The sequence below is a fragment of the Periplaneta americana genome, chromosome 1 (genome assembly GCF_040183065.1).
Source record: "Periplaneta americana isolate PAMFEO1 chromosome 1, P.americana_PAMFEO1_priV1, whole genome shotgun sequence".
NCBI lineage: Eukaryota > Metazoa > Arthropoda > Insecta > Blattodea > Blattidae > Periplaneta > Periplaneta americana.
In genome coordinates this window covers 208311106-208333392 of record NC_091117.1, presented here as the reverse complement: position 1 = coordinate 208333392, position 22287 = coordinate 208311106, and the positions used below count along the sequence as shown (strand labels likewise).

The following is a 22287-nucleotide window of genomic DNA, read 5'->3' as shown; positions in this document are numbered from 1 at the left end:
TGTCTTTCAGAGCAATGTTGCCAACCTTAAAAGCGACACATGTCACACATGTGCTGTTTTCCGTAAAATGTACAGACTGTGAAGCAATAAATTACATACTGTCATTCTGTGAATGTGGGTTTATTTTACGTTATTTTTATATAATTAGGAAAATCAACTAGTTCACCATAAAATAGTTAAACACGAATATAATTCGTAAAATTACGCAGTTGCAATAATAATTTTAAAATAACAATTAGATCTACATCTTTTTTTTTTTTTGCTTTCAATGTACCTTTATGTGCATATTGAAGTATTCTGTCGAGGCTTCAAAATAACAATTTCGTCATTTTTAATAACAAAAGATTTCAACATATTATTGTAAATACAAATTCCTCGTGTGACCTTAACTCTGTCAGGCTAAATAAAATTATTATTTTATTATTATTATTATTATTATTATTATTATTATTATTATTATTATTATTATTATTATTATTATTATTATTATAAAACACTTCACATTTTTCAGAACTTCATCGAATATGTAGACTACTACTGTATGTATGTAACAAAGATGCAATAGCTACAGTATGTAATCTGTGTTGTATGATGGCCTTGTTAGTATTTAGAATTTCACTGCGTTAGTCTGCAGTTCAATTGACATTTTTTCTCATATTATTTTAACACGTCTTTTAGCCCGTGTAGTCTCACGTACAATAGAACTTTGAATACTATTTTAATATACCACAGACATGACCATTTAATAATCCGTGGAAGGAACAAAAAACTTCAAAGGAAGAGTGTAATAACTCCAATTTTTTTTTCACCTTGCACGAAGAACAGAGGAAATGTGATGCCGTAAAACATGATTTTGAGATATTTACAAATAAATATTTTTCTCTTATAAACGGTTTTGAAATATTCTCAATGCTGCTGTACTACTTTTTAACGACGTTTTAAACTGCAGAGGTTAATCACTATCAAAATTCAACGTAGCGGAAAATGGACGACAAATTTCTACACGGAACACTCTATCGGGAATCCTAGTGTGACAATCTAGGGACAGCCAACTCTAACCAGCCGACTGGTGACCTCACGTCCTCAGCAGAGGTGAACGATCATCCAACCAGTATTGGAGCAACAGTCAGCACCATGATACCCTCCGGCGATTATAGTTTATATAGGATCAGGATGTCTCAGAAATAGACCGACATTATTTCCTGGAATGTTTTTTAATTCAAAACAACATAAAAGCTAAACATTTCAATCTTCCAACTCATAATCACTCTTGAATTAGGTTGAGTTTGCAATTTTATCTATTAAAATGTGGAAATAATTTGAGCGAAGAGAAACAAAACATCGGGAATCACTTTCTTACATATACCGTACGTAACATACCCTTTCCCTTCTTTAGGCTTTGAGGGATTGTCTTTCATTATTGAGACTGAGTTTTAACAGATTCACAGAATAACTTGAAAAAAATATTTAAAATAGAACTATGGGGATTTCACTGTAATATTTCTTTACTCAGTGGCTACTGCCACAATTTTAATTAGTAAGTCTTTTTGAGCGAGGAACAGAGATTAAGGATGTTTGAGAATAAGGTGCTTAGGGAAATATTTGGGGCTAAGAGGGATGAAGTTACAGGAAAATGAAGAAAATTACATAACGCAGAACTGCATGCATTGTATTCTTCACCTGACATAATTTAGGGGCATTAAATCCAGACGTTTGAGATGGGCAGGGCATGTAGCACGTATGGGCGAATCCAGAAATGCATATAGAGTGTTAGTTGGGAGGCCGGAGGAAAAAAGAAATTTGAGGAGGCCGAGACGTAGATGGAAAGATATTATTAAAATGGATTTGAGGGAGATGGGATTAATCTTGCTCAGGATAGGGACCGATGGCGGGCTTATGTGAGGACGGCAATGAACCTCCGGGTTTCTTAAAAGCCATAAGTAGGTCTTTTGAAACACTCTCTATACGAAATCGAATTATGCTATTCACTTCAGCTCCTCATATTCCTCATGATGCTGATAGCCACCATTTCCATGCACTGGCTGAAATTTCATTAGATAATTTCTTCCACCATGAGGATTCAAACTTTAGTGCTCATTTTCTAACGCTTGAAACCACACGGGTAGAGCGTGAAACGCAAGGCAACGTAAATACAGTACTTGTGCAACACGACACAAGAATCTCAGCTTTATTTTCTTCCTGGACATACCCTGTTTTAACATCCATCGCTCTCAGCCAGGTTTCAACCTATAAACGTTGGATCCAGTGTTATCGAAGTTATTAAATAGGTACAGTATATGTTCACTGCCTTATTATAGCCTACATTTCATTTATTAAAATAGTTTTGTATGTCATATCAATTTTATTGTGAGTAATGTTATTGTTGATTGTTTTTTCTCTTTATTTACTTGATTTAAGACATAGTATAATATGTATTGTACAAGACGAATGAAAACTTTCTGTTCTTCCACCAGTGCTACGCTACTACGATACCGCTAAGCTACTGTTCTCCAACCAGGAGATAAACCGTGAAAGGAATGTGCTTACTATTGCGTCATCTATTGGAGCGAAGTAGATAGATAATATTAGAGTTATAACGTCAGTTTAAAAATCATGCGCTCTCCTGCATAATATGCTATTTCCTGTATGGAGGGATTAAAAGACCAGGAGATTAACAGTGATCTAATTTTGTAACTAGGGTAGTATAAAAATGTGTATATCAGTGTTATGGTTTGTGCTTTGAGAGATAGCCAATAGAGATACGAGTACCCACGTGTGTGACCTTATGACATCTTATAAGACCATCATTCACAGCATCACCCCGCTTCGTTTCATTCCTTGGAGACTTTCTCGTGGTTGGAGTACAGTACGTCTTTTGTAAGTCGCTGCACGTGGTTTTAAATGGAACTTCTCCCACTAGCGCGACGGATACGAGATAACGACGCCATCTGCTGGCGATAAGTCGTACGCGACTCAGCATGTCAGTCTCTTCGCTACCTTGCCGCGACTAGTTGCTTAAGATGCCTGAAGAAGAAAAGAACAATATTGTCTTCGTTCAACTAGTAAAACAATATCCGTGCCTATATAACCATAATTTGGCGGAATACGCAAGGAGAGATGTGACTGAGAAAGCATGGGCAGAGATTGCACGGCAGCAAAATAGTACAGGTAAGCAATAATATAATGTGTTCAAATATTTGAATTCGATGTTACAACAGAGTACAGCCCGACAGCATAGTCACGGCCGGTGTAAACAGGATGCGCGCAAGCATTGGACGAGTCTATGAGATTGCCGAACGTAACCAGGGGTAGAGATGAGCTTAAACGATATTTTCAAGTATCTGTGACAATTAAATATATGTGACTTTTATCGGTGATTTTGTCACACCGATATTTTATATCGATACGTAAGCACAATATGCATGAATTACACCGATATTTTGTCACACCGATAAAAATTAGCACGAAATATTGAAGAGCAGTGAAATATGAATACGATTTCTCTATACACACCACTCATCAGTGATTTATATGGGAAAATCCAACAAAGAACATGTACCATTAACAAATAAATATTTACCTAACTGAACAGTAACATGTCAAAAGTTAACCTCATGTACCAAGAGGTTATATTATAAATATTGAACCAGTTGATCATTTTTAAATGTAGTTGGGTATGGAGAAATTGAGGTTATATGATTATCCTAATCGTTTTAAAAATTGATCCTTTTTATTGTATATAATATAATGGATAAATTATTTTACGTCGTGCATTAACATTATAATATTGAGTCATAGAATAAAAATTAATGAAACATAAGTATTCGGAAAAACATTGGAAAATAATTACAAAACAAAACAGTTGTTCAGACAGGATTTTACACAAGATTAAGTACTGGTAACCAATGGTGTTATTATTTAAATCGTGTAATAACTACATCATTTATAATAAGATGGAGAAACTACCGCCAGATTGCTGTTATTGTATCATGCGCACGCGCAAACCTATGACGTAGAGGAGAAAATATCAGTCACAGAGTACTGAATACGGAGCAGATTTCGATAGCGATATTTTGTCACAAATATTTCGCGTCATCAGTCACAGGTTTATCTGTGACAAAATATCGGTTTGTGAAATATCGGCCATCTCTAACCAGGGGGTGCATAGGCCAGTTTGATGCAATCGCTGATACCGTGTAGATGGTAGTCGCTCTTCCTCACGAGAGAGTTATACTGGCGGTGCGGAAAACTTCAACCTATAGTGAAATGAGTCCATTGACAAGTAAGTACATTAAATAATAGTCATTGTTTTTACTCGGTCTGTAGCATGTGTTCTCTGTCGCACTGCCTCCAAACGTGTATCCCCACTGCTTTCTTCTCCACGTGCCTCTAGCGCAGGTCACCGGCCTTGACCATGCTCTCGGTATGTAGTTACATGTGTTATGTTATAAACAAAATAAAATAATTGCAAATTGAAACAGAGAGAGAAAACAGAAAGAGTGGAAAGAATGTATGAAGGAGAGACGGGGGAAGGACCAATTTTATAATACTTAACAAAACAATGAAAATGACACTATTCTGAATTAAATTATAACATACAGAAAATACATTATATAAAAAATTAATTCAAGGATTAGAAGTCTGGTATTTTGTAAACTTCCATTTTGTAAGCTTCCAATATCATTCTCATATACTGCATAATGTAAAAGCTGAAATCTAAATCCAAAATGTCACATGCTGTATCTATACTAATAATAAATCTGTAGCCGAAATTTTTCTGGTAATTTTCGATTTTCCAAAAATAATTGATCCTAACATATATAATTAACCACCATGAAACCGAAAATCGCTTTTTTGAAATGTTTGTTTATATGTCTGTCTGTCTGTATGTTTGTTACCTTTTCACGCGATAATGGATGAACGGATTTCGATGAAAATTGGAATACAAATTATGTTCGTTGTAACTTAGATTTCAGGCTATATGGCATTCAAAATACATTATTTAAAAGGGGGTTATAAGGGGGCCTGAATTAAATAAATCGAAATATCTCGCTAAAAATAATTTTCGATAAGTTTTTTTCCTTGAAAAATTTTGATAGGACTGATATTTAATGAGATAAATGAGTTTTAAAATTAAAATAACTGTCATCTAAGGCTGTGTAATGAAATAAAAAACAAATGACTTCGTCTATAAGGGGCCTTGGACAGCAACAATCGAAAGCTATGAAAGATAACCTACAGAGAATGTTTCTGTGTTTGTATGAAGTAATATCGGAAGCTAAATTAACCGATTTGTGTAATTACGAGTAATTATTATTTCACCATTGGAAAGTATAGTTTCTCTAGATGGACGTAATGCTATAATGTTATTACAGTAACTTCTGATATAATATAATATAATATAATATAATATAATATAATATTATATAATTTAAGTTATTTGAAGGGTTCAGAACCATAGTGGGCCAAACGCCAAATACGTAGAAAACAAGGGTTAAAATTAAGTTATTACCATAATTCAATGGAAACCTATAACAAGTAAAATAAAGTATACACATTAAATCTAAATGATGTCAATGTTCATTAAACTATGGTTGCATGTAATAAAAATTAGAAACATGTTAAAGGAATTGTCATTGCACTAATGAGTGGTCTCTGGACCAAAATGATCGCATTTTAATTATTTAGATGCAATTTAAATTAAGTAACATATTAAACGATTTATCGTTCTATCAAACACGAATGTTCCCTGGATCAAATGTCCTAGTTTAATTGTGTAATTACTTTATATTGATTTCTAACAGGTGCAGCGGAGCGCACGGGTACATACTGAACATAATCTCATTAAATATGAATTTTGATGTTACGTGTTTGTTGGAGTGGAGTCATAAAATGTAGACGAGTTCTTAAATTAGATTTTGTTTTCATTTAATTTAAAAGGTCCTTGTTATCGACTAAATTATTTATCAGTCTGTAAACAAACCGTTGTCCAAACATAATTCTGCCATATTTTGTAAGTGATGCTAATTTAAATTAAATATGCAGACAGTGGTAAGATATTGTATTTCGAAAGTCTGATCGATGATGCTTCTTAAAATGTAGGAATCTTGAAAACCGCTTTTGAATAATTTTCAATTTTATTTTTGTGATATTTACTTACTGGGTACCTAATTATAGAAGGTCCTTGTTATCGACTAAATTATTTATCAGTTTGTAAACAAACCGTTGTCCAAACATAATTCTGCCATATTTTGTAAGTGATGATAATTTAAATTAAATGTGCAGACTGTGGTAAGGTATTGTATTTCGAAAATCTGATCGATGATGCTTCTTAAAATGAAGGAATCTTTAAAACCGCTTTTGAATAATTTTCAATTTGATTTTTGTGATATTTACTTACTGGGTACGTAATTCTAGAAGCATATTATAATTTAATGCGTACAAAACAATTATAAAGTGTAATCAATGAAAAAATATTTTTCAAATCTTTAGAATTATGAATTATAAATCCCAAATTTCTGTAAGCTCTTATTTAAAATATGTTCAATCAATCATTATACCCAAATATTTTACATTATGTAGGCTTATTCGTTCTATACACTGATTGCACATTATAACAGTTTTACTTCGAATACTTGTAACAAACACATTTTTTTATATTAAAGGGAACCTAGTCTTAATACTCCACTTATATAATGACGATAATAGTAAGGAATAATAAAGGTGTTTTATTACATTACACTTCTTGTTGTACTGTGCCAGTATTTCTATTGCCATGAGAGAGCTCCTGATTCCGAAGTGCTGCTGTCCGCGAAACATCTGGGCTGGTAAAAGAGATGCGCGCGTTGAGTAGATACGTCGCTTCTAGCGGAAGCGAGGCAGGAGAGGGGAGGACAGTCTTCGAGACGTTCAAAATACATTTGCTTGCTTAGTGTGATCGAAGATTTCGTTGTATTTTGAGCAGTTCTGCGTTCTGTGAAGATATATTTATACAGGGACACCATTTTATTTTTACTTCAATTTTTATTGTACCTGGGTTTTTGAATGTACTTCATTCCCACCCCTTCTACTAGTGAAATTCCACACAGAACCAAGGCCGCATATAGTAAACAACACTGAGTTAGTGAGTATAGTACGTTCCAGAAATATGTTCGCGTTTTCCAGTGACGAAAGAGCTATCAATATTGAATCATATTTTCGCACAGATACTCTCCGTTTGCCTACATCGCATCCCGATTTCCCCCACCTGCTTCAGCTCGCCCCTCTGTAAGAGCTGGGCTGTCTTAGCTCTTTCCTGAAAACATTAATTTCTGTTAGGAATTGGACGTTTACGTAATATTAATACAACAGTTTAAAATAACTTAAATAAAAGGGCCTCGTTAAGTAATTAACTGTCACGTCATTTCCCCCCTTTCTACGATCCTGCGGCATAACCACTTGGACGGACAGTAGATAGCCTGTCTGAGTAATTTTATCTGTGCGGGTCGGGCAGAAGTGAAGATTGAATTTACACTACATAAGGTACTCTTTTATAGAGTAGGTACAGAATTATTTCAACATGAGTTACTAGTACGAAGGACGAAACTGGCAATTGGAATTAGATGCAATAGTCTATAGTGCGATAATATGCGCAAAAGAACTGAAGCCTGTATGGAAATGAACAGCCACCATTTTCAAAAATGTGTTTAAATATCCATATTATGATTATTTTTCAATTTAACTTCATTCTCTATATTGTACGCTAATGTGCTGTAGACAGTATAATATACACTGCATAATGAATACATTCTCATGGATAACTCAGTTCGTGAGTAAAAACACTTATTCTTATTACTGTACTGTATTTTGATTAAACAAAAACCTAATGAAAATTATCGAACTCAAAATCGCGATGTTTCCTAGTTTACGTAAATGGATGAACTACTTTTCTTCTCTCCTATACCTAGTAAAGTGATTTGTTTGTGTTTTACGCCAGTATCATCGGACTACAGTCATGGAAAGGGATAGCAAACGGTGTTTCCGGTTCTCTAAAGGTATAGCCAGGTTAATATTAAAAATGTTAGTAAAAATAAAATGATGTCCCTGTGCAATAACCGGTAGTACTGTAATATGAGATGCAACAAGGTTATATCCCAGATAGATCGGCCTTATAGGTTTTGACGTTAACAACTTTTGTCAGGTTTACTACACTGCCATCTAGTTGTTACATAAGGAGTCACGTCATAATTCCCATTTGAATTGCATTAGCGACTGTACTGCCATCTCGTGTTCGTTTACGGCGGACGGGTGGCGATCCTGGCGGTTGTTCTCTTCAAAGTGCAAACGATTTTAACATAGCGATGAAAAATATTCTGTAAAATACAGCGCAAAGTAGCAATTAATATTCAATTTGTTTAAAATATTAGTAGTCAGTGGATAGCACGAAGGACATATTAATTGCTACTTTTCGCTGTATTTTACAGAATGTTTACTTTAAACCTCATCACCCAATTTTGATTTACACCACTTCTGCTATGAACGGCTCATATGATCTAGGGTTATACACAGTAAGGAGAGGGAAATAATAAGGTCAGTGGTTGTTCGTTGTGATCAAGAGGCGAAAGAGAAATGTTTAACGATAAATATTAATAAGGCGACCGAGAGAGCTGCCAGATATACAAGTGTGACTCTAAAATCTCCTGGGAAGGAGAGGTAGGTTAGCACAATGATATTAATTTGTGCATTTTTTTTTTAATAGTAGGGCATTCGAAAAGTAATGGAAACATAGTTACAGTTTCACACTAACGAAATATGCTGTCAAGAAGAACATGATATCATGGTTCGATAAGAAATGCATTCCTGTTTCGTCGTCTATGAGAAAATGTGATTTGATGTACCTAATTAACCTACATAAACCAGTAAAAAAATTATTCAGAGTTGATCAGCTTCTGAAACAGAATGGTCATTTAGTACCGTACTTAGGTTCCCACCACATGTACGATCTCAATTGTATAGAGCAGCCGCGGCGAAAATGCGACTCACGAGCACATTGTGGCTCGCAAGGATAGCAACCCCCACCCTCTCACTCACTGGAGTCAAACTCCGTTCCATTTGTATTTGCCTCTGATCTGCGAGTGGCGTATCGTCGCAGTGTCTCTCTCCAATACATGTACTGTACATCTACAAAAACGAAAGTTTCATTTTTTTGCTGCCAATGTGGTGAGAATACTCCAGTATTTTCCATGTTTACAGTCTCTTCCGAATATTGCTGCTCATAAATTACATAATTACATTGAGATGCTGAACATTCTTAAACAAGAATTTTGTGGAACACAGATTTCATGATTTAAGAAATTTAGAGCATGACATCTCTCTGTACATCGACCCTTTTTCAGCAGATGTACGAATGATGCGGTTAGATCTTCAATTTGAACTCATAGATTTACAATGTGATGTTGCAATGAAAGCTAGATGTAAGGACTTGACAGATGTTGAACTTTCAAATCTTTGTCAAAAAATAAGTATCCGAAGCTTCGTTCTTTCGCTTGCTCTGTTGAAGCCATGTTCGCTACAACTTACGTTTGTGAAAAATTATTTTCAACAATGAAAATAGTGAAAACCAAATGTAGATCACGACTGACAGACAGACAAACACCTTCGTGATCAACTACGTCTGGCAGTAAATGACTTAATTTCTGATTTTGAAACTCTGACGCAGAGACATTTTGAAGACAGTTAATTTCAGGTCGTGATAATGTGGCCAATGTTTTCTTGTACATTTCTCTTTTCGTTGTACGTACGAAACATTAGTTTGTAGCCTTGTACTGTATAAAATTATATTTAAATGCTGGACGTAAGGAAAATGAAAATCCGTTACTGAGTCAGACAGTTGCTTCATTTCCCCTTCGGGTGTTCGCCTCCTCCATAGGTGCTATGCACGTTGCAGGTTACACAGTGGCTCGGCGCACGAACTCTTCTTCGCCACGACTGGTATAGAGCTAGCGCGGTGAAAGATGCGTTCGTGAAAACAATCCTGCTGGTGACCTGTCATTGAAGACACTACAGGAGACGACCAGAGCAGCTGTTGATCAGATGACAAGTGAAGACTGGGCGGGCTTCTGCAACCATGTGGTGCATCTCGAACAGGACTACTGGAAAAATGACGCAATAATGGGAGGACACCATTGACGAATTTATAATACGTCTAGACCAGGGGTCGGGTACTGAAGGGGAAACACAGTGGCAACCTCACTCCACTTTCTGTTCGTGTACACAACACTAGTCAATGAACGGCCGCTCGACTTAAGTACAGTCACAGTCTGCATCAGTGGCGTAGCATAATCATCTGCTTTGTTAATTCATTTCCTTACGAACAATTTCCATGCGAATATTTTCAAAATTTTCAATACACTATCTTCAGTAATACGTATATACGGTATATTAGATTTACGAAAACATTCTGTAAGGCTACTAAATAAATAGGCCTATACCTGAAAATTTCACTTTTCTATACGAAAAGTTGAGAAAATATTTCTTTTGGATAAAAAAATCAAACTTGTGAAAAATGAGCATTAAAATTAAAACTTACTATCTTATAATACACTTATACTTCTCAGGCAAACCTAAAATTGACATGGATACAGTTTTAATAAGTTCTCTTCCCTTTATCTATTGAATCAGTGCTAGCCATCCCTGAATATAGCTCGACCAAGCGGCATATACCACCTCTTTCGTCTGTCTCTTTCCTTTCCGCTGTAAAGCGCTCAGGCTCTCCTGGGCTCTAAAGCGCGCGCTTGCTCCTGTGGGCATCAATTGACATGCCTGGCCTATTCCATACTCCTTAGGTAACGTAGTACATCACTGACTGCTCCAAAACTAAGTAGTAATAATAACAATAACCATACAACCCCTGATTCACTCAATGACGCAATACACAATCTTAACGAGGACCTTCAATCCATATCTGCATGGGCCAGAAAGTTTGATTTGACTCTCAATGCAAGAAAATCACAAGCAATCCTAGTGGGACACCAACATCTATTATGCAACATTACTCCTGCTCTTCCAGTCAAGTTAAACGACACAATAATCCCTTTTGCTTCCTTTGTTAAAAACCTTGGAGATTACTTTGACAAGCATTTAAACTGGAATTATCAAGTAACCCATATTATCAAAAAAGTGCTTTCCATACTACATTCCTTAAACAGCATTCGGAAATTCCTCCCGCCATCACTCAAGAAAATACTAGTGGAAACACTAGTAATGCCCCAGTTCGATTATTGTGATTCTCTACTGACCGACCTCAATGTCAACCAGTCGCAAAGATTACAACGTGTTCATAATTCTTGTGTTCGCTTCGTCTGCGATGTCCGTCGCGCTGACCACATTACCCCATCCTTCCAAACTCTAAACTGGCTACGGCTTAACGAACGTAGAAATTTTCATTCTCTTGTTCTCCTTTTCCAAGTCCTTCACACCTCTACACCTACCTACCTTGCCTCCCGTTTCAGTTACCTGTCATCATATCATAATCTCTTCACACGCACGCAAAATAGCCGCATACTAGCCATACCAACACATAAGACTTCATCGTATTCATCATCATACACAATCTCGCTTTCGCGCTTGTGGAATACCCTACCCAGTGACATCAGAGACTGTCGGAATTTAGTAGCGTTCAAAAGCAAACTTATTAAGCATTTTCTTACTGCGTAGAGTAGGTTTAATTTTTACTTAGTTAATAAAAAAAATTTCCCTCTTCTTAATTTTTACAATGAACTGTCTAGCTTTTATTAGTCTGTTAATCTTTTAGTACTTTGATTTTTATTGTATTTGTAAATTCAATATTAATTGTAATTATAATTGTAATTGTATTCTTTATATTGTAGTTGTAATCCCCTGGTAGAGGGGAAGAGAAGGCCTGATGGCCTTATCTCTACCAGGTTAAATAAATAAATAAATAAATAAAATAAATAACAACGATTAAACAGTATGACAATAACTGTAATAGGCATGATGATGATGATGATGATGATGATGATGATGATGATGATAGTGTATGTCGAAAACTTAAGTGAAGTAACTTAGTGTACTGAATTCTAGCCCTCAAAAACAAGTTAATCATAAAAACATTTCGTTTCAGTGGTGGTCTGTAAGGAGAAATGGAAAAACCTACGCTCAGTTTTTGTACGGAACAAGAATAAACCGAGAAGTGGTGAAGGGAAGAAACAGTCAAAACCTTATTACTTGCATGAATACATGCAGTTTATTCTGCCTTATGTAAAATCAGTAAGGTCTGGAGCGGGAAACATTCCAGATCCACCCTCCACTAGTGACCACGATCATGTATTTGATGATGAAACGGCCGAGTCAGCACAGCATGAAAATGAAACAGAAGAATCTGAACCAGTGATTTATGAGTCAAGATCAGAGCCTTCTGCTCCGAAAAGAAAAGCGCCCAAAAGTTCTCTAAGTGAAGTTGATAAAACAGTCATTGATTATTTTAAAAACAAAAGACATTCTAATTCCGAAAATCCAAGAAAGCTCTTTCTGCTTAGTCTTTTGCCGGAAATAGACGAATTGGCTGAACCTCACTTCCGTTTCTTCAAGAGAAGAGTTCTAGCATTACTAGACGAAATTCGCGGTCCATTATACACGGCCAGTTCCTTACCAGTTTCCATTCCTTATCTCTCACCAAGTACATCCAATACTTCGTACAGTGAAGGAAGTTTGGGAAATTTATAACTATTTCTTTTTTTTCCTTGAAAAATAGGTATTTTAAGTCATATTTGTAATAGATATTTACGACAAAAAGGGTATAAGAACATTAGGTTATAGATATACGCGTGTGCTACGCACTCTCGTGCAACCACACAAATATATTAATAGGGCGTTATCACACATGTATTGTACAATATTTTATCTACACCCATTAAAAAATGAGCAAAAACAATTTGACGTTTATTTTATTTTATTTATTTATTTATTTTTTTTTGGAGAAGCAGAAAATTGAAGCTATCAAGTATATATCTAGGTAACAGTTGAAAATAATGTATTATGTTACTATAAATCCATGACCACAATGTTACCACAGTCTAGTAAAGTAGCCACGTTCAATTAGTAGGCTAGCGGTGTCAAAGAGGACGGAAGCTTTGTAGTTTCAATAATTTTAATTATGTCGCGCTGTCCATTGTCGTCAAGTCTTTTGAAGGCCGCTCTAATACTCCACGCGGAGTGTATGGACGGAAGCTTTGTAATTTCAATAATTTTAATTATGTCGCGCTGTCCATTGTCGTCAAGTCTTTTGAAGGCCGCTCTAATACTCCACGCGGAGTGTATGGACGGAAGCTTTGCAGTTTCAATAATTTTAAATATGTCGCGCTGACCATTGTCGTCAAGTCTTTTGAAGGCCGCTACAATACTCCACGCGGAATGTATATATATATATATATATATATATATATATATATATATATATATATATATAAACCAGAGTTGCAAATTTTAGCAGTGTGTCTTGTTCCATGTTATATAAATATATGGCAGCAACAAACAAGACGTGACAACGTCGCATTCTCATTTTATTAACGGTGCATGCAATAAAGACCTACAAATCTTAAAAGTAATGCCGCTGCCTAATAATTAAACGAGGCTACTATATATACATTCACGAAGCTTGAGGCGATGAGAGTACTACGAACAATAGACTGTGCCGGTACTATTTCGCATTGTCTGTGATGAGATGATAGTAGCTATTCTAGTGATTAGCAACTCTCTATGGATGCATATTCCCGATGTATTGAGCTTCGTGACTGTATATACTAGACTGTGATGTTACTATAAATAAAAGTTTGTTTTTACTGCAAATTTGTAAGTTTTGAGATGAGTGATTCTGAAACATTGCCTTCAGATATTGAAGAGCAAGCTTTAAAAACCATATCCAGATAAAATTAATACAATGATTACATTTTAACTTAATATTATGTTATACTTAGTTTCAATACATTTTGATGCTGTCATTCTGCCTGAAAACGAGTGTGGTAATGAACTTTTATCCCGCTTAAAATGAATGGGATAAGACTCTATTACGTAACGGGTGTAGATAAATAACATTATGTATTCTGAATAATTTACTTTCACAATAAAATACAATTATATATCTACTTTATTTACTAATGCTTACCTGAAAGTTATTAGTAGTCGCTCCTCAACAGACACACATCTTCTGTAGTGAGTGTATTGTTTGCAAATATTAGGACCAATTAAAGATCAAATAAGTGAAACTTTTTTTCGTCATTTTGCAGTTCTTGGGTATAAACAAAAGCCCGTCAATTGACATTGTTCCTAATGTATTCTACGGCTTCTTTCAATAGCTCTGTCTTCTCTTCCTCCTCAGATAATTAGTGATACTGATAAGCAATAGAGATGGGTAAAAAATAACACAACAGTTATTTTGGAACTGTTCCGGTCTCGGAACTGTTGCAAAAATGAACAGTAGGTCGGAACCTCCTGTTCCGAAATAACAGTGTTCCGACTCCGAGCTGCTCACTTGCCCAGCTGTTACGGGCTGCAGTACCGCGTTGCACAAGGTATGTTCCGACTCCCTCGGAACTGTTGCAAAAATGAACAGTAGGTTGGAACCTCCTGTTCCGAAATAACAGTGTTCCGACTCCGAGCTGCTCACTTGCCCAGCTGTTGCGGGCTCGCAGTACCGCGTTGCACAAGGTATGTTCCGACTCCGAGATAACAGTCGGAACGTCGGAGCTTGTTCCGATGAACCAATGACAGCTGCAGTTACACTGTTCTCGTTGTTCTTTATAGGTTCGTTCCAACAACAGTCAGGAACCGTCCGTAACCATCGTGAGCATGCGCAGTACAAAAAAAGCGTTCCAACACAATCCGAACCAGTCCTGAACCGGAAACATGTACTGCAGTCGGGCGTTCCAATAAGCTTTTGACACGGGTTCGGAACGGTCAAAAATAGTCCGCGGATTGAGGCATGTACGGAAGAGTACGCAAGACGCGCATGCGCATAAGCTCACCAACGTCTCCTGGATACTGAAGAAAGACATGATCGACTGTTCACATCAATGAGGTTAAAGATGAAAAGTGACAGCACAGACGAATAATAAAACTAGAGATTTAATTTAAATTTTCGCCAATTATTTGGTTATTGAAACAGTTAATTACAATTTCAACGTGCAGCTTTGATTAAAAATATAATAAATAACGTACATACATTAATAATTAAAAAAAGAACTATTGAAGTCAATTATCGAAATTCTTGCCTTCCATATTTTTTGTCATCTTTTTATAGAAAATGATCGAAATTCTATTTTCTGCAATTAGAATTAACTGCAAAACGATAATAATAAGCATCCCGTTCTTAGCAAAGATGATTACAGTTAGAGCATCTCTGGATTTAGTACATAACGATCCGCGAAAGCGTTCCAACAGCGTCCAGTCCAGTTTCAATCCCATAGCAGATGCTCAACTAGCGCATGCGCATAAGATGGTACAGGAACCGTACATGAACTGATCCATGAACCGCTTGTTGGAACGAACCTTATGTTGTACTTGGAACTTCGTTGGATGAAGTTGGTACTTGAAACTCTCACGTGGTTGGAGGGGGGCGCATGGAAATTGAAATCCTTGCGGTGGCGCGAACTTTAATATCAACATTTGTAAGACTGGCCAATCATCTGTAATGTTATAGTAAGTATTTAATAATCTGTAATATTCATTCCCGCTTTATGGTTTATTTCACCATTAGTTGACTAATTCTGTTTTATAAACATTCTACAAAGTCATAAAGTACGCATACTATTATTAATTTATTGATCAGCTGATTCTATACAAAGGTTAAAATCGTAAATGGTAATGAGTGGTTTAGTTACAATGTCTGTATGTCGTTTGTTGAGGTTAAGTCTGACAAGCACAAGTTTTTGTGCTATCTTCTCTGTTATCAAAGAACGACAAAAATGTTGTAGCATTATTTGTTGGAAACTACCCATATAAGTACTGATTTGGAGAGCGAGGTTTAATGCGAAGTTTAAATTACACTTTGGTAAAGATGCGATTCCAACATTTTACTAACCCACTGCGGGGTTTCCAGGTTTCAGTACTGCCAATATATATCTTTTTTATTTATGAAATTGTAATATTTATTATTATTATTATTATTATTATTATTATTATTATTATTATTATTATTATTATTATTATTATTATTATAACTGTGCATTAAGAAAAGTAAAAATAAAAATTAATGATTTGTTTTTTTTTTTTATTATGTAATAGAGAGAACAGAAATTACATACCATATGTTTTAAATGTTATGTTATTTTTTTTAGTTGGCTACCATGTCTTTATAACTTTATGTACGAAAACAAAGTGTTGTATTCTATCCTTGTAGTCAACAGCTGTGTAATTACTAACATTAAGCTTTTGAGTTCTGTCCGCATGCACAGCAATTTTCCAAAATCGATTCGAATGTGCATTACAGTGCCATCTATACATAAGAATGTGTACTGTGTCATGCCTATGAGTGCTCCAGTGTGAGCTGCATGGTGTTATTTGTCTATGGTGAAGAGGGAGGGTACTGTACCGTTCGTTTGAACGACTCAACGACTCCGACTCATCACCACTGGTGACTGTTATTTCGGAACTGTTATTTGGAACATAGTATTTTTTCGGAACCGGAACCGTCGGAACTGTTCCGGGAAAAGAACAACTTCGCCCATCACTAATAAGCAATCATGACATCATCATTAGAAAACGTCTTCCAAACATCTGAGTAGCGGTCGCGTAGTGTGCGAGCCTCTTATCGCTGTGCAATATCGAAGGTACTAGTATCCGTTTCATTACGGTAGCGTAGTAGTACGTAGCACTGGTGGGATAACGCTGGATTGGCACTCCTGTCATCTTGTTACGACAGTCTGGCAAGTGATCGTTTGCGTTAGCAAGGCCTAGTGAGTTATTTATTACAAAAATGGAGAGAATCTTGTCTGAATTTAATGTATTTCATTACATTCCATAAACATAATATTGTAGTGGTATAATATGAAGTCCTGGGACCTCGCTGGAGCTCATTCTGATTCATAATGTTCTGCCCAAGGGCAGGTCTTTCACTGCAAACCCAGCATTCTCCAGTCTTTCCTATTTTCTGCCTTCCTCTTTGTCTCCGCATATGATCCATATATCTTAATGTCGTCTATCACTCTTCTCCCGTTCACCATTCCTTTCAGTGCATCCTTCAGTAGGCAGTTTCTACTCAACCAGTGACCCAGCCAATTTTATAAATTCGTTAATCTTCGATGCTACTTACCCATTAGAGTCTACGAAATGTTTATTTGGCCATTATTCAGTCTATCATTGAATATGGTATAATTGTTTGGGGTGGAAGTACAAAAATTAATCTTAGTCCTTTAAATTTACTACAAAAACGAATAATTAAAATTTGTTTGAAGAAACGTTTCGATTATCCAACTAAATTAATTTATTCTGAATTTAATGTATTTAATATTGAACAAATTTATAAGTATACGCTGTTAAAATTTTATCATAAAAATCGTAATAAGTTTGTATTACAGACACATAATTATGGCACAAGACAAAATATTAATTTAACATTAGTAGAACCTAAATGTCTCACATCTGCTGGTCTAAAGCATAGCATTAATTTTGGCCCTTGGTTGTACAATGCTTTAACTAAATTACACCCAGAACTTCTAACATGTAACCCACTAACATATAACAAGAAAATTAGAAACGTGTTAATATCTTCAATTTGATTAAATAAATATATAGCCTATGTGTATGAATTAACCAACCTATATTATATTTGTATTCTATAATTTTGAAATATATAGTCCTACTTTTCACGTGCGATATTATTCTTCTCTAGTGTTAATATTATATTATATAATTCCATTGCCGCTGTAAATTTAAATTTTATTTCCTATTTTATTTTACTTATTTATTTTTGTTATTTTTTTTTCTATATTTCTCTTACATTAATATGGTATTATATATTTTTTGTAACTGTTAATTTTAATTCTATTTCCTATTTTATTTTATTTTATATTCTCTTATAGGCCTATTAATATTATATCTGAACTGCGACCGAACACGAGCGCTGCTCATTCGGTCTCAAATTTTGTTAATACTACTGCATCTCCTGTTTCCATATTGCTTGTATTATTTTATTTCTATTTCTCTTGTTTGTTTGTTTGTTTGTAATTATATTCTTTAATTATATTATGTCCATAAGCTTGTATTATTGTACCGAGGTGAAATATTAAAAATCTAATCTAAAAAATCTAATCCTCCTGATCAGTTTCAGCATCATTCTTTCGTCATGCACTCTTTTCAACACAGCTTCGTTTCTTACTCTGTCCATTTCGCATGCTCTATCCTTCTGCATATCCACATAACAAATGCTTCTATGCGCTTCTCTTCACTTAATCGCAATGTCCATGTTTCTGCCCCATAAAATGGTACACTCCACACAAAGCACTTCACTGGTCTCTTCCTTAGTTCTTTCTCCAGAGGTCCGCAGAAGATGTTCCTTTTTCTATTAAAAGCTTCCTTTGCCATTGCTATCCTCCTGTTGATTTCTTGACAGCAGCTCATGTTACTGCTTATATTACACCCCAAGTATTTGAAGCTGTCCACTTGCTCTACTGCCTCATTTAGAATTCGCAAGTTTACCTTCTTTACTTTTCTTCCTATGACGATGATCTTCATCTTGTTTGCATTTGTCTTCATTCCATACTGCTCACAGCTGTCATTTAGCTCCAGTAACATATCCCTTAGTATCATCTCCTCTTCCGCTAACAACGCCATATCATCAGCAAATCTTACACACTTTATTCTTCTTCCTCCTACTATTACTTCTCCTATGTTCTGAAAATCATTCTGATTAATATTGTGTATTAGCTGTATATGTACAGGGACATCATTTTATTTTTACTTCAATTTTTATTGTACCTGAGTTTTTTAATGTACTTCACTCCCACCCCTTCTACTATTGAAGTTCCAACTGTCCTCCACACAGAACCAAGGCCGCATATGGTAAACAGTACTGAGTTAATGAGTGTAGTACGTTCCAGAAATATGTTCGCGTTTTCCAGTGACGAAAGAGCTTTCAATATTGAATCATATTTTCGCACAGGTACTGTCGTCCGTTTGTCTACGTTGCATCCCGATTTCCCCCACCTGCTTCTACTCGCCCCTCTGTAAAGACTAGTGGCTGGGCTGTCTTAGCTCTTTTCTGAAAACATTAAATTCTGTTAGGAAATGGACGTCTACGTAATATTATACAACTATTTAAAATAACTTAAATAAAAGTGTTTCGTTAAGTAATTAACTGTCACGTGATTTCCTCCTTTTCTACGATTCTGCGACAAAACCACTTGGACGGACAGTAGATAGCATGCCTGAGTAATTTTATATTTTCGGATCGGGCAGAAGTGAAGATCGAATTTACAGTACGTAAGGTACTCTGTTATAAAGTAGGTACAGAAGTATTTCAACATGAGTTACAAGTACAAAGGACGAAACTGCTAATTGCTATAGCGTAATATTATGAACAAAAGAAATGAACGGCCACCATTTTCAAAAGTGTGTTTAAATATCCATATTATGATTATTTTTCAATTTAACTTCATTCTCTATATTGTAAGCTAATGTGCTGTAGGCAATATAATATACACTGCATAACGAATACGTCCGAATGGATAGCTCAATTCGTGAGTAAAAACACTCATTGTTAATACTGTACTGTATTTTGATTAAACAAAAACCCAATGAAAATTATAAAACTTAAAATCGCGATATTTCCTAGTTTACGTAAATGGATGAACTACTTTTCTTCCCTCCTATACCTAGTAAAGTAGTAAAGTGATTTGTTTGTACAGGGACATCACTTTATTTTTACCAACATTTTTAACATTAACCTGGCTATACTCGGAAACACTGTTGCCCCCTTCCATTACAGGAGTTTGATGTTGCTAGTGCAATATGTAAATAAATCATTTTACTAGGTATAGGAGGAGAGAAAAGTAGTGTATCCATTTATGTTGTAGGGAAATACGATATTACGATTTTCAGTTTGATGATCACTTTTACGGAATTTATCAAAATACAGTAGAGTAGTAACATAAAAAAAAAAACTCAACTTTTCAGACGGCTATGTTCGTTATGTAATGTCTACTTTATTTAGCATATTAATTATTGATGTTAACATACAATATAGAGAGTGCATTTAAATTGAGGGGGTCATAAGTAAAGGGCTGTAAGTGCACTTAAGTTACTTTTGAGAAAATGGGGTTTAAATATTTAAGCTTTCGTAAAATCGGTGAAATTTTTATTTAAATTTTAATGTGTGATGCGATTAAAATATCCCTTTGCCACTAAGATTTTAGATACTTTTGCTTACACTGGATGAACTTAACTCATGTTATTACATATGTCACTAGCATTCCTTTGCTTCTAGCCACCTCAATTCAAAATAAGCTAATCCGAATTTTTAAACAAGTTGCTGAAAATTGTTGCCGTTCATTACAATGCAGGCTTCAATTCTTTACGCATATTATTAAAAACATTTTGAAGCATATTCTCTGAAATTGAATTTATCGTTTCTTGAATATAATTTTTTAGTACGATATTATTAATATAGGTTCTTTCTTCTATAGAAAACGCATCCATATTTCTGAAACACACTATACACTGCAGTGTTTACTTCACTGCTTGAAGACTTCGAACGCAACAGCGGCCGTAAGTTTGTGTGTCGGACGGGAGCAAGGACATTAGTGATGGGGTGAGAGTGAAGTACATTCAGAAATGCAGGTACAATAAAAATGCAAGTACAAATAAAATGATGTCCCTGTATAATGCGTAAATAATATTGACATTGAATTCTATAGACTATAATTATCTTACCTGTATACTTAAAGTGGCACAGCAGCTTCTACTGTGCATTCCCCTTCACCCGCGCAGTCAGTTGTTCCAGTTTCTTCCGCTGTTTCTGTTCCACTCTCGTCGTCATCTTCTGCCCTGTCTATTTCACTGTCGTCAATCGTCACTATCATTATCATCCAGTCCATATCTGTGGAGTAACGGTCAGCGCGTCTGACCGCGAAACCAGATGGCCTGGGTTCGAATCCCGGTCGGGGCAAGTTACCTGAATGAGGTTTTTCCGGGGTTTTCCTCAACCCAATATGAGCAGATGCTGAGTAACTATCGGTGCTGGAACCCCGGACTCATTTCACCGGAATTGTCACATTCATTTCATTCAGACCCTAAATAACCTGAGATGTTGATACAGCGTCGTAAAATAACCCACTAAAAACTATCAACATTTCCGTACCGTGTCACATTTTTGTCCAAGTAAACTAGCCTACTGGTCTTTTTTCTTCAGATTCATTGAGTTTTAAGGTACGCATATAATGTGCTCGCTTTGCCACTATATCGGGACTGTACTTGTCCTTGTATTTTTTAACCTAAATCTTATCGATATGGCAGTTTTCCTTAATGTTTCTTTGCATCAACGAAACCTAAGTTCTTTTTCACAAAAATTATAAAGCTTTCTTAATGCTGAGATTACTTTTATCGAAATTTGCGTCTTATTATTTACGATATCGTATAATCTCCTATAATCCAGAACAATTTCATTGTATTGTATTGTATTTATTAACATTCCATGGTATTCATACATGCTTACAGCTAGAATATGGAACAAATAAAAAAAACTTAATACTATTATAAAATCTTAATTTATAGTCACAGTCTAGATGATATATATATATATATATATATATATATATATATATATATATATATATATACGCATATTTACAATATAGTCTACTAATACAACACAAAGTTTTTGTATCAATTCCATGAAGTGTTACTGAATGCCATGAATTCACCTACAGAATAGAAGGCGTGAGAAATTAGGTACTTCTTTAATTTGACCTTAAATAATTTTATGTTTTGAGTTTCATTTTTTATATCGATAGGGAGGATATTAAAAATTTTTACTGCCATATAACGCACTCCTTTTTGATAGCACGATGGGCTTGCTGATGGAGTATGAAAGTCATTTTTTGACTTGTATTTATGCTATGAACTGTTGAATTAGTTACAAAGTTTTCACGATTGCATACGAGGAAGATCATTAATGAAAAGATATACGTACTGACAAGCCATGGGCATTATTTGTAGATTTTTGAAAATAGCCCTACACGACTCCCTAGATTTGGCACCTACTATTATTCTAATTACTCTTTTTTGTAATAGAAATAT

The 22287-nt window shown here is 35.2% G+C and overlaps 1 long non-coding RNA gene across 1 annotated transcript; it reads left to right on the top strand.

Annotated features, from left to right (window-relative positions):
- Positions 1 to 2786: 2786 nt before the first annotated feature.
- Positions 2787 to 13455, top strand: LOC138706936 (uncharacterized). The gene is made up of 2 exons (XR_011334142.1): positions 2787 to 3168; positions 12122 to 13455. It is a non-coding gene; the product is annotated as an uncharacterized lncRNA (long non-coding RNA).
- The last annotated feature ends 8832 nt before the right edge of the window (positions 13456 to 22287 follow it).